General features: G+C 45.1%; 1 long non-coding RNA gene across 1 annotated transcript; it reads left to right on the top strand.

Annotated features, from left to right (window-relative positions):
- Positions 1-2,467, top strand: LOC309354487. The gene is made up of 2 exons (XR_014162328.1): positions 1-125; positions 2,091-2,467. It is a non-coding gene; the product is annotated as an uncharacterized lncRNA (long non-coding RNA).
- The last annotated feature ends 6,677 nt before the right edge of the window (positions 2,468-9,144 follow it).

Raw genomic sequence — 9,144 nt, 5'->3', positions numbered from 1 at the left:
GGCGGCGGGCCTGCTGCTGCTGCTGCGGGCGGCCGGCGGAGACGCGCTGCGGGACGAGGCCGAGGCGGCGGCGGCGCCGCCAGGGAACAGCCGGCCCTACGCCGTGCTCCAGACGCAGAACCTGGGTGAGGAGGCCGGACGCCTGGGTCCCCGAGGGAGAGAGGGCCCCTCCTCGCACGCCTGGGTCCACGGCCCTGCACCCGCCTCCCACCCCTCCAGTCCTCCCTCTCCCTCGCCTGCCCCAAGCCCAGCACTCCGCGCCCGCCGCTTGCAGGTTCGCCCCGTGGAAAGGGAGCCCCGGAACTTGGGGGGGGGGGCTTTGCCTCCCTCCCCACTTCCATCCCTGTGGTTCCTGGCTCAGTTCTCCCTGCAGGGCCAAAGGCCTTCTCTAGCCAAGGCAGGATGAACTGGTTTGCCCTTTGCAGCCGGGGCCAGGGAAGGAGGAGGTAGCCCCTGCCTGGGGTAGACTAGATGGCCTCTCGGACACCCTGCCTATGCTGCGGGGAGGGGGGGGTGAAAAGCCATGGAAAAGACAGACTCTGTGGACCCTGCATGTCTTTTTTTTAATACCAGAGGAGCCTGCTGGATCAGGCCAGTGACCCATCCAGTCCAGCCTCCTGTTCTCACAGGGGGGAACTGGCAAGTGAGGCCTTTCTCTCCTCCTGGCAACTGCATTCAGAGGCCTCGCTGCCTCCTGGGCTGGCTCTCAGCACTGAGCTTCCTTTCTTGAATTGTTTTGCCTCCCAGTCCAATTGTGACTTAAATGTGCTGAGATTTACACCTCACTGTCAGAAAGTTGCATCAGTAATAAGTAATTCCTCCAATCGTGTGAAGACTTCCAAAGGTGTTCCTCATTATGCTTCTGAGAATCCCCACAATCAGCTTGCTGGTCATTTGGCTGTTTCTTTTCCCAGCCAGGCTGGGGCTCCCACCACTTTCTCCTCACCCTGCCAGGCAGTTCCTGGCCCAGCTGCATTTACTTGCAGCCAGTATGGGGCCAGCAAGGATTGCAGACTGGAATTTCCCCATTGACAGCCCCTGGCAGAGTCCAACAGAATCTGGAGGGCTACAGGTTTCCTGTTTCTGCTCTAGCAGATGCTCAGTAGGAGCACTGGTTCTTCTTGTGCCCAAGGATGAGAGCGAGAGTCCAAGGAATTCTGAAAATGGGAGGAATTGGTAGCGAAGGTTGGAAGCCACTGTGAGTGATTGGCCTTTGAGGGCTCCTAGGTGCTGTGGTCTAAACCACAGAGCCTACGGCTTGCTGATCAGAAGGTTGACGGTTTGAATCCCCACGACGGGGTGAGCTCCCGTTGCTCGGTCCCTGCTCCTGTCAACCTAGCAGTTCGAAAGCACGTCAAGGTGCAAGTAAATAAATAGGTACCACTCCGGCGGGAAGGCAAACGGCGTTTCAGTGTGCTGCTCTGGTTCGCCAGAAGCAGCTTAGTCATGCTGGCCACATGACCAATAAAGCGAGATGAGCGCCGCAACCCCAGAGTCATCTGCGACTGGACTTAACGGTCAGGGGTCCCTTTACCTTTAGGGAGCTTCACGGTCGAGTGGAGATTTGAACCCTGGTTTCTTCCAAGTCCTGTTCCCAGCCTGTAACTGCACCCTGTGTCTCCCACATAGGCGCCGACTCCATGGGGCTTGAGGGGGCCCGAGCCCCCTCAAAAATTCGTTTGGGGGGGCTCTGCCCCCCCAATAATCTCCGGCGCCCCTCCAGCAGAGCGCCATCGCCGCCCCTCCCCCAGCCCAAAATGCACAGGGAGGGGCGGGCTGCATGCCTCCTGCCCTCCCTCCCGAGCAAAAGCTCCACCCAATTTCCTTTGGAGCTGATTAATAGGCGCAGCACGCTGTCCCCTATTCGCTCACAAGGAGGCGGCGCCACTTTATTTGCATATTCATGAGCTTATTTATTATTCATGAGCTTTCCCGGGCCCCCCCAATATTTTTTATAAGTCCGCGTCCCTGGTCTCCCAGCTCCTGCTCTTGAAGAGAGAGCACTGCGTGCCCTGTAGACTGAATCAGTCCCTGGCTGCCCTCCTCCATGCCTTATCAGCCCAGGCTCTCGCTCTTCCTTTCTCTTGCAGTTCTGATGGGAAGTGTCTTTGGCATCCTGCTCGTCGCCATGATCCTGCTGTCTGTGTGTGTGTACAAGCCCATTCGCCGGCGGTAGCCCAGGAGCAGCATCTTCAGGAGGGCTGGAGGGCTGGTGGCTGGAGGGGAGACCCAGCTCCCAACACCAACGCGGCCATGTGCTCTGATATACACTTCATCTTCATGCCCGACCAGCTTCTGGGCACGCTGAAGGGGGCTGTGCTTCCTTCCATCTTCCATGTAAAAGTTGTTTTGCTCCTGGTCTGATTGCTCCATTTGCTGTTCCATGTGTGTGTGTGTTTGCATGCATTTGCGCTACAGGGATTTGTGACTTAACAGAGCATTAAAAAAACCACCCTGGTTGTTTTCATTTAGGCACTCCTGGACTTTCAAAAATGCAGAGCATATTTTGAACTGGGAAAGAAAGGTAGCATTTTATGAAAATTGTTTCTTTGTGTGTATGAACCAGAGGCTCCCACCACCCCAAACTGTTGTCTGTAATATTATTGCTGACAAAACATCGTGAACTCCTCCCCACACTATTTCTATTTCCCATCGCTATTTGCACTTCTTCAGGTGTGTGGGAAGACTGCATCTCTCAGATGCGCTTGAAACATGTTAGGGAGCTTCTCAGACAGGGATGGGGAACCCTAGCCCAGCCAGCAGGACCAGTGATTGGGGAGGCTAGGAATTGTAGCCCAATAACATCTGGAGAAGGACTGATTCCGCAGCCCAGTCCCTTTCTGGTTGGCCAGCACAGAGGGCTCATCTTGTATCATTTTGCAGAAAGGTTCTACTTACCAATAACACAACTTAATCTATTCTAGTTTGAGTGATCCATTAGTCATTACAGAGGTCTTCAGAAGCTGTCACTGTCCTAAGCCTCTGGGAAGAGGTCTAGCTTAGTCACATGGTATTTGCTTCTGCATGCATAAGCTTATCCCAGCCAGGTGCAAACCCCACCTCCTCAGGTAGTGCTGGGAATTGCCCCCTGCCAGAAACACTGGGAGCCTCTGCCAGTCAGTGCAGACAGTCCAGAACTAGATGGACCGTTGGGCCATGGCATAAAGGCAGCTTCCTGGGCTTCCAGGTTTCAATCAGTTAGCATCACTTCTCTGCATCAGAAAACACAGAGCTTAACACTAAGCTGGTGACTCAATGGGTATGGCAAATCACCCATCTCCTACAACCCTTCTGAGAAAACCTCCACCCCACCCTCCCACTATATAGAAGGGTCTGGTGACTTCTGTTTCAGTGTATCTGAAGAAGTGTGCATGCACACGAAAGCTTATACCAAGAACAAACTTAGTTGTTCTCTAAGGTGCTACTGGACAAGTTTTTAATTTTTTTATATATTTTGACTGCATCAAACCAACACAGTTACCTACCTGAACTAAGCTAGTAGCAAATTAAACTTCAGCAAGACCCATTTAAGTTGTTTTGGAGTACAAATAAGGAGCAGCAAACAGGCTAGGTCCCAAAATTATCTGGCCTGTTTTTAGGAAACAGGTTCTGTAGGGTAGCAAGCAAAGGCTTCAGTTTTCATGGAGTTGTAGTGCTGGAAGTCTAATTTCCTGAAATGCAGGAATCACAGTTAAAGAAGCACTGGCAGTTGGCCATCCAACCTCTGCTTAAAATCATCTAAAGAAGGAGTGTCTACCACCTTCTGGGAGTCTGTTCCACTGCCAAACATCTTTTACCACCAGAAAGTTCTTCCTGTTTTCTTCTGCCACGTGATGGGACTGGTGTGACTTAAAAGAAAGAGAATTGTGAAATCTTAAGAGTAGTGATGTGAGGTGAAAATATTCTCCACAAACTGTAAACTAATGTAAGAACCAGTTTTAAAACCCACATTAAAATTTGTAAATAAATAATAAGTCAAGCTGTGATATTGCCAGTGTACATAATGAATAATGATTTTTTGATCCAGCTACATTGTGTCATTCACCATTGGCAGTTCTGAAATGTGAGCTACAGAAACATTAAATTTGTTTAGTTTAAAAATAACTAATTTAATTGGATGAACATAGGGACGTGATTCTATGTCCCTCTCCAGTTATGCCTGTGTAGATAAGTGTGTGTGTCTTTTTGGTAGTACAAATCTTGTTGCAAAAGGGAGGTCATGGTGCTAAGATCCCTGTATTTCAGTGGGTTGGACTGGATGACCCCAGGGTCCCTTCCAACCATACAAATCGATGGTTATGTGGAAGAGTAGTTCAGTGGTGGATTGTATGTTGTGTGTAATGTGAAGGTGCTAGAGGTAATTAGAAGGAAGGATAAGGAATGCGTCTGCAAGCATTGGAGAGTGAAGTTATGGTGGGGTGGGGTGGGGGTAGGGTGGGGTGATGGGCTGAAATTCAGCCGAGCTTTGCTCTTTGGTATAGAAAGATGGAAGGATTGGTTTTCAGAGTTTGGAATAGTTTTAAGAAGTGGGAGGTGAAAGTGGTGATGTTTTGAAGCAGAGCTGGTGATACCAAGCATTTGAGTGCATGTTACGGCAAAAATCTGGGTGCGAGGCTGCTCTGCCACCCAGCTCATCGGACTCAGTCCGTGGGTCCCTGCGAAGGAAAATGAGCTCAGCCGGAGACAGGAGCAAACTGCAGAAGATCCAAGTTTATTGGCCAACAGGTTCAAGACGAGATTGAACAGTGAGAAAGGGGTGACATGAGTTTTTGAAACTTCCCTCCATGTCCCAGAATACAGTGCAAAACACGTCATGAATACATTAAAGAGAGGTTTGGTTACACAGATTACATCATGAATATATTAAAGGGAGGTTGGGTTACACAGATTAACATATGGAGGAGGGAGGGGGGAATATGCAGAGCTACACCGGATTAACATAAGGAGGAGGGAGGGGGGAATATGCAGAGCTGGAGATATGCACAGATAAACACTTCCTGGGGATGAGAAAACAATGGTCTCAAATATGCATAGTCTGGCACCTGACATTGCCTGGAGGAAAGGCTGATCAGAGCAAACTGGCACGTTGATTTTCTATGAATTTTATAGATTTTAGTCCCTTTTGACATTGACAATTGGAAATAAATTGATATATTGTAGCGAAGAAGAAGGTGAAGAAGACATGCCCCCCCCTTCCGTAACAGTCCCCCATTCGGAGATAGATTTGCATTAAAGTTCTGTAAGAACTTGCAAATCTTTTCTCCGCACCCTAAATCTTGGTGAAGGTGGGGTGCCGTGTGAGTGGGAATAGGCCCTAATGGAAAAGGAGGTTGGTTGAGCAGGGCAACAAAGGAGGGAGCAACACGGACCAATACAATGTATGTTTATGTTATGTAGATATGCACTAAATAATAACTTTGTATCTACCGTACTAGATGTGTGGGTTTGTGCAAACCTGAAGGGGACTTGCAAATCATGCCTCTTAAGGCCATTTGCAAGTATAGTAGTGCAGATAGCTGGGTATAGGATATCGCATAAAGGAACACCTGTTGTATTTTGTTCAGTAGTGGTCTATGCTTTACATTTAGCAGGAAGGTCCACTATTGACTGGAAAAAAATGCAGTTCGCTTTGCCCCCCGCCATTTTGTGTTCTCAGGTGTCAAGGTAGCTCTTCTGTGGTCTCACGTGTCACAGTAGTGGCAATCCCTGGTGAATCCACTTAGGGCTTTCATATTAGCCATGTTGCCTGGCACCCATCACAGCTGGCACAGGTTTGGACACGTCCTGAGGGAAATGTCTTTACCTTGGCCTTTCTATGGGGTTTTATTTTAGAGGCTCTGGTCAACAGTCATGGGAAGTTGCTCACTTGCACTTAAAAGGACCAAAAGCTAATTGCAGCCTGGATACACATGCCCAATTCACACTGGGTCCAATTTGAATTTATCTTGCCCCATGGTTCTTAACTCTTCAAACCAATCTGTTAAAAGAAAACCATTCTTAAAAGGGGCACTTGTCCAAATAAGTCAATTTAACTCTATAAGGGATCATTCCTGCTAAATCAAGGCATATACACCTTCCTGAAGCTTCTCCTTGGTAAAGTGAGTTTTAACACATTTTAAAATGGGTAGGGAAGGTTGGCAGTGTGCCAGGTGGGACAGCGAAATGTGGTTATCTAAACATTGAACTACACAATAGCCTGATCCATTTGAAAGCATAAAATGTATGAAAATCCTCCATTGGGGTATAAGGAATAAGACAGTATACATTAAACATAAGACAATTACACACACACACAAAAAAAAAATTCTTCCCTTTGTGGAAATAACACTGTCAAACACATTTCAACATTCCTACATAATAACACATAATACACAACAAACTAATTAAATATCAGTTGAATATAAGAGTCAAAAAATGTCCTTGCAATTCAACTCCTCCCCTCTTTGTCAGCCCCACTTCCCCTTTGAAAGAAATTTGTTGTTGCAGGTAATAAGTCTCGTGGTAGCGAAGCTTTTCATTGGATCTGTAGTAACACACTTGTAGAAGTGATATCCTGTAAGGACAGGGTGGACTTAAAAGACACAGTTAAATAATAATAAAACACACACACAAACACACACACACAATGACCTATGAGGAACCAAAATAAATAAATGCTAAGACACAGAATTTTAAGAGATCTGAAGTAACAATGGAAATAAAAGAGTGTTTCTTGATGTGACAACATCGGCTAGAGTGTTAATAGCAAAATACTGGAAAATGACTTAATGGCAATGTAACTTTGTGCAAGTACCTTGAACTAGCCAAAATGACAGAATTAATAAGAAATGCTCAGGCAAAAGGTAAACAAATACCATTCCACAAACAATGTTTGGTTATGCTTCAATTAATTTCATAGACATCATGAAAAAACGGATTAAATAAATGGAAACAGATTATTTATAACTTTAAAGTGTCAAAGACACAAAGGGATGGAAGTCACTAATACAGCAGGGATTTCACAGAACAGAAAGAAAGTTGTTGTGGGAGAAAAAAGGAACAAACACTTTGTTATCGGGGTTCACATATCCTGTTAAAAGGGAAAATTATTTCATGTGAGAAGCCTGTCAGGAAATGCTGTTCCTAAAATGCACACAAACCAAGTCTGTGATTTAAATCCCATTGAGGGGTGGAATTCTTTGATATTTACCTGTGAAAAGAATTTGGCATGTTAAGATTTCAAACTTGGGACACATTAAGGGTGATTTCTCTCAATGGTTCGTGGAATTCTTTGATATTTACCTGTGAAAAGAATTTGGCATGTTAAGATTTCAAACTTGGGACACATTAAGGGTGATTTCTCTCAATGGTTCGTGGAATTCTTTGATATTTACCTGTGAAAAGAATTTGGCATGTTAAGATTTCAAACTTGGGACACATTAAGGGTGATTTCTCTCAATGGTTCGTGGAATTCTTTGATATTTACCTGTGAAAAGAATTTGGCATGTTAAGATTTCAAACTTGGGACACATTAAGGGTGATTTCTCTCAATGGTTCCAAGTTTTACATAAACCTCCTCCCCCCCCCCAGTTCCCCCTCCTTCCTCTCTCTCTCTCTCATTTCTTTTCCTATCCTTTTTTTTTTTTTTTGCTGATCTAGTCTCTGTGCATGTGTGGAGTTCATGTCTCAGCAAACCTTTTATACTATTGAAATATTGCATCTTTTGGCAAAATTAGAATTTGAATAAGGGAAGGGTAAGGAGTAGATTTTAAAAGAGGGTTAGATTTAAAACAAAAGAGAGAAACTCAGCAATTGAAGTATTCACCAACAAAAGCTAGCAATTTCAGCCCAAGCAAAGCGACTGCTTCCTTTATGTACAGGAAAGGGCTAATATTCCTCTGGCCATTCGTGGAACAATGCCGCGCCCTTATATATGGGAAAAAATGGCCAGAGTCAGAATTCATAGGATTTTTTAATTTTTTTTTTTTAACATTCTAAGTTTTTCGGCCTTACCATTTGCAGACAAAAATTTTACTGCCCCTTTATTTACAGGATTGGTCAAGGCCCATATGTATTGGTCTGATTTTCAAATAGTAGACAAAATGATAAACAAAATGATAAACACTGTAATCACTCAAATGCTTGGTATTACCAGTTGTGCTTCAAAACATCACAGCTTCACCTCTCACCTTTTTAAAACTAAAGAGCAAAGCTAGGCTGAATTTCAACTCCATCACCACACCAGAATTTAAGAATTACCCTGCAATGCTTGCGGACACATGTCCTTCCACACAGCCACAAATTGGGAGAGTTGAAAGGGACCCTGGGGTCATCTAGTCCAACCCTCCAAAATAAAGGGTTCACAGCAAGATTTCACAGCAAGATTGGTACTACACACACATACTTATGTACACAGGCACTACTGGGGAAGAGAGCACAATCAGTGCTCCTATCATGTACTAAGGAAGAGGAAAATAAAAAATTCCCAACTTATACAGAACCCTTTAGCAGATGTTGAGATTAGTTTGAGTTTACTTCCTTAGAGTGCAAGTTCCTTAGAGTGCAAGTTCCTAGACAAATGATCTTTAGAGAAAGATTGAAGTGAACATTTTCTTAAGATAGGGAGAGGATCTCTTATAAAGCATAGTTAAAACAGCCATAGATTTGATTTAAAGGGAATACAAAAGTGACAATTTTCCTGAATTTGTAGAGGAATAGTAAACCTAATCTATGCCCCCCCCCTTTTGCAGTTTCCTTTAAAGGAAGCTTACTCTGAAGTAAATTTACCTGGCACAGAAGAAGAGGAGAAAAAAAAACCCTGAAAGAGACAGAATGAAACAAGGGGGGGGCATGTCTTCTAAGAAAAGAGGCCTGATATCAGGAGCCTTACAATAACTCTTCTGTCCAACCAAATCAAAGTTAAAACTGGACTCAGATATTTTCTTAGAAGGAAGACCATACTTTCATAGGCATGTGCTTCATGAAATAAATACACTGCATTTTAGCTTGAGAGAGCAGTTGTGCTCACCTACGCTTTTGCAGCAGAAACATCTAATTCACATTAGAAACATTCACATTCCAAAATAGACTGTAGACTCACGATCTGAAAAGTTGCGGCAAAGCAAGAGGTGGGGTAAACATTTGCACCCTTTATTCTCATCTTGT

The sequence above is a fragment of the Podarcis melisellensis genome (assembly GCF_964234715.1).
Source record: "Podarcis melisellensis genome assembly, chromosome: 13".
NCBI classification, from domain to species: domain Eukaryota; kingdom Metazoa; phylum Chordata; class Lepidosauria; order Squamata; family Lacertidae; genus Podarcis; species Podarcis melisellensis.
This window is presented reverse-complemented; position numbering and strand designations above follow the sequence as displayed.